This window comes from Pteropus medius, unplaced genomic scaffold (assembly GCF_902729225.1).
Source record: "Pteropus medius unplaced genomic scaffold, Ma_sr-lr_union100, whole genome shotgun sequence".
Classification (NCBI taxonomy): domain Eukaryota; kingdom Metazoa; phylum Chordata; class Mammalia; order Chiroptera; family Pteropodidae; genus Pteropus; species Pteropus medius.
Window position 1 is genome coordinate 5066401 of NW_024340698.1, and position 7062 is coordinate 5073462.

Genomic DNA, 7062 nt, shown 5'->3' on the forward strand with positions numbered 1-7062 from the left:
CATTTCTGTAAAAAAATAAATAAATAAAAGAGGAAAAAGAATGCAAATGCATACTTGTTTGCACATTCATAAAATCCCTAGAAGGATAGATAAGAAACTAATGATATCGGTGCCCTCCAGGTAGATAAGATAATCAGAGAAAACTTCTCATCTGCCTGTGTTCTTGCATATTATTCTAAGAAATGGAATCATTATAATCATGGGAGGGTGGCCGTTTTTGTAGACTTGGATACGTATTTCAAATTACTTCCCAAAGGGTTCAAGTTTAACCATTTAAACTAAGCTAAATATCATTATAAGGCAGCAAACAGACAAATCCAGAAGAAGGGATATTCCACAGGAAACACGACTGGTCCTTTTTATAAATCAGTGTTATGAAAAGGTGGGGTGGCACTGTGCTTGGTTAAAAGAACCAAAAATACATAACAAATAGATACAATTTGGATTTGGATATTTGGGGGCTAGCTGGGGAAATCTGACTATAAACTGGGTAATAGATGAGATAAAAATATATTGATATGGAAAGATGGAGTCGTTACCAGAAAAGTGAACGTTACAAAATACCATGGATACTATGATTTTATTTTTGTTAAAAAAAAAATGCACGTGGACTCTTACTCATTGGTGGCAGGAATACAAAATGGTACAGCCACTTTGGAAGACAGTTTGGCAGTTTCTTACAAAACTAAACATACTCTTATCATATGATTCAAAAATCACACTTCTTGGTATTTTACCCAAAAGAGCTGAAGACTTATGACACATAAAACCTGCACATGGAAGTTTATAGCAGCTTTATGCATAATTGCCAAAACTTGGAAGCAGCCAAGATATCTTTCAGTAGGTGAATGGTTAAATAAATTTTGGTACACCCAGACAATGGACTGTTATTCGGCACTAAAATGAAATGAGCTATAACAAGACATGTAGGAAATTTCAATGCATAATGATAAGTGAAAGAGGCTAAACTGAAAAGGCTACACTACATACTGTAGGGTTTCAACAGTATGACACTGTAGAAAAGGCAAAACTATGGAGACACTAGGTAGATCAGTGATTGCCAGGAGTTAAAGGAAGAGAGGGATGAACAGGCAGAGAGAACAGAGGATTTTTAAGGCAATGAAATTACTCTGTATAATATTATAAAGATAGATATATAGATACACTTGTCAAAACTCATGGGATGTAAAACACCAAGAACGAACCCTAATGTAAACTATAAACTTACATCAACTGTAACAAATGTTCCACTTTCTCATGGGAAAGCTGATGGGGATGTATCTTAGAAATACCACAGTGTGTGAGTCTTGAAAGGGAAACTGTGTAAGGGGAATAATAAGGAAGGGAAGAAAGGAGGAGAGGGGAGAGGATGCTGAGAGAGAATGGAAGGAGCTGTGGAGGAGGAAGAGCTAAGAAGTGAAAGAGCAGCCAATAGGGAGGGGAGATAGGGAGGAGCAGAGAGGGAGGAGGAGGAGCTAATGAGGGGCCTGAGAAGGAGCTGAAAGGTGAAGAAGCCGCGAAGATGGGGGAAAGGGAGGAACCAAGATAAGGGAAGAGGGAGGGGCACCTATGTGAAGGGGCGGAGCCGAGAGGGAGGGGAAGAGGAGTAGCAGTAACAGAAGGGAAGGAGCCGGGGAAAAAAAAGGAGAAAAAGAGAAAAGGAGGAGCTGAGAAAGAGTTGGAGGAACTGAAAGGAAGTGGGAAGAGCCTAGAGCGAGGGAAGGAGGATCAGGAGAAAAGAGGGATCGGGATCCACCAAGCGCGAGGCTCAGAATCTTGAGACCTTGAGACACACCCACAGAGAGGGCTCCAGCATACCCTGTCCGAGGCAAAGAGCCACCGACCCTGGTCTGCCCCGATGTGTCCCGTGCCCCTGGCCTGAAGCCTTCCCTTCACATTCATCTGACAGCCTCCCTCTGGTCCTCACCTTGCAGGTTGCAGTCTCTCGGTTCGCCTTACAGAAGTTGACTAGAGCCAACCCAGAGAGGTAAAAAGCGGGGCAGTGGGCACCTGAAGTCCCAGGAGCAGCCCCAGCAGCCACCTCAGCCCAGGGAGGGGAGGCCAGATGTTGATTCCCACGCGGAAACCACGAGAACTCATTTTAGGTGCCGGCTCAGCGCTCAGGGACACACATCATGAGCGAGAGAGGAACCAGTGGAGGGAAGAATCAGAAATTATAAGGAAGAGAACCGTAGACAGGGAGGAGCCGAGATCAACTAGTAAGACTAGAACTCCCAGGAAGGTCACTTATTTGGGACGACACACTGGATTGGAACCCCGTCGCTAGGTGCCTAGCTGAGTTTGCATGCGCGCGCAGTACGCATGCGTGCGGGTCCCCACCGCCCCTTTCACGCACCTTCCCCCGCCACCCCGCCCCAGCCTGGCACTTTCCCTCAGTTCAGCCTGTTCTTCACTCTCTGCTTTCATTGCTGCCTCGCGGACCTGGGAGATGGGGGCGAGGTAGCTGGAGAGGCTGTCTGACAGGTCTCAACATCTCAACATCACAGGGTCTCCCATCCTCCGGAATTTGCCTTTTCTGTCTCAAAGTAGCAGTGTTACCGCCCCTGCCATCTTCATTTCTTGCTGCCGAGCTTGGGAGTGGTGGGGCCCGGGAGGGAGAACAAGGGGAATTCCAGGGCTTTGCTGCCCAATGTTGTGACCATAAGGCGCTTGAAATGCAGCTAATCCGAAACTGATGTTCTGTAAGTGTTAACTGTACACCGGATTTCAAAGAATTTGCACGGTAAAAAGAATGCAAAAGTCTCCATTTTTATGTTGATTATGTATTGAAATAATATTTTGGGTCTATTAAGTAAAAAGAAATTTAAAATTGATTTAATCTGTTACTTTTTATTTTTCAAGTGTGGCTACTGGGACATTTAAAATTACTTATGTGGCCTGCATTATATTTCTTAATGCATAGCGCAGGTCTGGGGAAGGGGGATGGAAGGGGAAAGACTAAAGAGGGAGAGGGAGAAGGAGAAAGTGGCTTGCTCTTTGATTTTGAAAGAAAGTTTCTCTTAGTGGCAGGGATCTTATTTTGCAACCTCTGTAAGGATTATTGTTCCCCTTACCTTCTGCTCCTTGTGCTGTCCTATAATTTAGAGTGTTTGTATTAGGACCTAGAGAGTATTGTCGATATCATAGGACAAAGATAGTAAGAGCTTATTATTTTTCCACCTTGTATCTCAGGAACTATGGAAAGTAAATCACTTGTTTACGCAGAAATGTGTGTGTGCTCGCCTAGTGTCTTTCTGCCCAAGTTCCCTCCCTCCAAGAGGTCTGCATCTTCTGCTGATTGGAAGCTGGGATTCCAGACAGGACAAAGGTAGCAAGCAAGTGTTTAGAAGAGGCATGTAGAAATTTAGGGAGTTAAGGCTTGGGCTAGAGAGGTCGAAGAAGTTGTAGGAGAAATGAAATGAGAAAATGTATGAACAATCAGAATTAAGGGAGTTGTGAGGGTGAAAAGACAACTTTACCAAGAGAATTAGAAGCCCATGTAAAGATTTAGTGAACAGGATAACATGATCAGAAGGGGCCCCATCTTTGTAATGAGGAACAGGAAAAGGGAGCCAGGAAACACAAGAGTGGTCACGGTTGGAAGTAACCAGAGCTTGAAAATAAATCTTCTCTAGTCTACCTTTGGATGAAAAAGTGTACATGTTAAAATAAATGGCACACTGGCAGCCTTCCAGGCCTGGGCCCAGGCACCTAGGGGCTATGCTAGGACTGGGCAAGCCAGGACTGCTGTGGGACTGGGTGGCTGCAGAGCAGGGGTCCTCTCGCCAAGTGAAGGACCATGGTTCTTGGGCACTTCCTGGGAAGGGGTGCCACCCAGGTCACCTACAGGATGCTAGCCCCCGCCCCTCTGAAGATGTCAGAGAGAGATGAGAAACAGGAAAGAGCAGCAGTCAACATGTTCATGATCCTTTTGACCTTCATCACCATGCATCTGCTACAACTCCAACACTGCCATTGCAGTCATCTGTTAAAGCTCCCAGTGGGGCTGTGTCTGGCAATCTCAAGAGAAGCATCACCAAAGGCTACATCTTCATTTTCAGCAACAAGACACAGCCCTCCTGGTGTCACCAGTATGTGATTTTCACCAGCTCCAGCCACCTACTGGGCCTGGAGATCAACATGACCCTAGGAGTTTGTCTTCTGATTTCCCAGCCCACCCACAAGATGCTGAAGCCCCACGGAGGCCTTGTGCAAATCACCCACTAGGCAGACCTGGTTTCTTTCAACACAAAGGCCTCCCCTCCCCCATGCACCAATTTGAAGACCTCTTCTGGAGTGAAGCCTACCAGCCACCTCTGGCCAGTCCTGTAAACCTTCTCATGTTGTATGCAAATAGAGACTGTTTTATTTTTTCTTTTCCAATGTATATGTTTTTTTTCTTTTCTTTTTTTTTATTTTTATTTTATTATTTTTTTTTGCCTTGTTGTGCCAGCAAGGAATGCCAATATGATGTTGCATAGAAGTAGTGAGAGTGGACACCCTTGCCTTGTTCTCCATCTTAAGGGGAACACATTCAGTTTTTCACCATCAAGTATGACATTAGCTATGGGCTTTTTTTAGCTGCCCTTTATCAGGTTAAAGAAGTTCCCTTCTCTACTTAGTTTGCTGAGAGTTTTTATCATGATTGGATATTGAATTTTAATCTGATTTGGGGGCATCAACTGATATGATGTGTATTTCGTCTTAAGATTATTCGTAGAGTGCACTACATTGATTTTTGAATATTGAATCAACCTTCTGTTTCCAGAATAAACCCCACTTGGTTGGTTGCTGTGTAAAAAAAGCAAAAACAAAACAAATAGAGCTATATTGTTTTTAATTTTTTGCAAGGTTTTTGAAATTTTTATCTTTTAAAAGATAAAATTCAAAGAAATTAATTTCTTAATGTAGGCTTTGTTCCAAACTCCAGAGAGACACAGGTTTTCTCTCCTGTGCTATTGGCTGTATTTTGGTGGAAAAGTGAAGAACATTTTATTCATTTTATTTGCTTACTTGTCTCTCTCCCTCTACTGAAAGTAAATTTATTGGGGGCATAGAACCATTTCTTCCTTATCTTCATATCCCTAGCTCAGACCTGGGCACATAGTAAGAGCAAAGTAAGATTCAGAATAAGTGAAAAGATAGATAAATGAATACCATATAGCTTACACTGTTGTAGGCATTTTTATATATTTTAATTCATTCAGAAATCAAAAAAAAGATGCAACCAAAAGATGAGAGTAAGTGTAGATAACAAAGATAATGCCCCTTTTGTTTACTTAACAGTAGAGTTTGCAAAGTCCTTGCTAATTCATTATTTCACATGATCCTCCCAGTGAGCATGTGAGGTAGGCAAGGTAGTTATTTTATATGAGGTAACAGAGGTCAGGAGAAGTTAATTTGCTTGTCGAAAGTCACACAGCTAATCAATGAGCAGGTTGAGGCTAGGAAGCAGGTCTTTGATGTCTAATATAGTTCTCAAATATAATGGTATTAAAAGGATGTGATAAATTGTGGTAATAAAAAATAAACTCATTTTATGATGTAGCTATTAAATTCTCAGCTAGATCAACTATGAATGTTTCAGAAACAAGCAAATAAAAGATTGAGGAAAGCGCATGAATCTCAAGTTAGGAGCTATCTTTGACAAAAATGCATGGAAATTTGTGATATGCAGTGTCACTCCAACAATTTTGTAAAAGAAGAGAAACTCAAAGAATGGCACTTCACAAAAATTGGTGCTTCAGGCCACATTAAAGAAAATGTATAAAACACACTAATGTAATTACTAGGTTTTTAATAGGTGATTTTCCCCCACATTTCTGACCATTTGGAGTTGAAGATATCCAAGCCACAGTTCCCATCCTCTTTCCAGGTCACTTCAACGGGTACATACCAAAATTAAGCAGTAGAACAAAGGAATACTGTGATGCAGTGGAATCATGCTCTATTTAAGCCACATTCCTAAATCAGCATATTAGAACATCAAAAAGGGAACTAATGTGTCCTGGTAGGCCAGTCAGTGTGTGAGCTCCAAAGGACACATCGTACCTTTCACAATGTTCCAATATGGCCAGACTAGCTTATCTCTTGGGTTTCCTGTCTTGACTCATTTTTTCCTTCCTAGATCCCCCAAAATCTAAATATGCTTCTCTCAAATAGATAGTGCAAGCCTAATTGCATCACACTCTTCTTTAAAATCCTTTGCTGGACAGTTCAATGCAATGTAAGGTCCGGAATTAGATCCTGACACAGAGAAAGGACAGTAGTGGGAAAACTGGTACAATCTAAACGAAGTCTATAGTTTAGTTAATAGTAGTGTACCATCGTTGATTTCTTAGTTTGATCATTATACCATGGTTAGGTAAGATGTTCACATTAAATGAAGCTCAGTAAAAGGTATACCAGACCTCTCTGACTAATTTTTTTCTCTGTACTATTTTTGAAATGCTTCTGTAAATCTAAAATTATCTCAAAACGAAAAGTTGAAAAAATCTTTTACACATATACCTCTCCAGCATCAAACTTCAGTGAGGAAGCAGGAAAGAGTAGGCACTCCACTCCCGCAGTCACTCTACTTTCTGATCCTGCTCCAGTAAACTACTTTCATTTACACTGAGGCCATTCTCTCTAGCCTCTGAATAAATTGATCTTTGCTATTCCTTGGTGTAGTATGCTCTGGTGACTCTACCACCCCATCTTTTACCTTTTGCTTGGCTGAAATCTTGCTTGTATATTTCAGCTCTTAATTTGGATGTTACTTTTCACTGCAGATCTTTCTTGATAACTCCCCCCACTCCATATATATATCACTGCTTCCGCACACACAGCATTGGATTAAGTGCCCTTTGTATGTGCTCCCACTGTACCCTCTGATTTGTCACTTTCACACTATATTAGAGTCCTGTATGCCTCCCCTATAAGTCAGTTGTTAACACTGGATCTTCTTCTATCCACACCTACCACTTTCATATAGCAAGGCAGCCATTCAAATACCTTGATTTCACAGGTTTAACACTTTGAGGGTTAAGCTTTCCATTTGAGCAATTATTCTTGTAATTT

At 41.7% G+C, this 7062-nt stretch overlaps 1 pseudogene; it reads right to left on the reverse strand.

The window, feature by feature from the left end:
• The window catches only part of LOC120612402 (transmembrane 9 superfamily member 2-like), a 108633-nt pseudogene extending 106360 nt beyond the window's left edge, over nt 1-2273 (reverse strand).
• Between the last annotated feature and the right edge of the window lie 4789 nt (nt 2274-7062).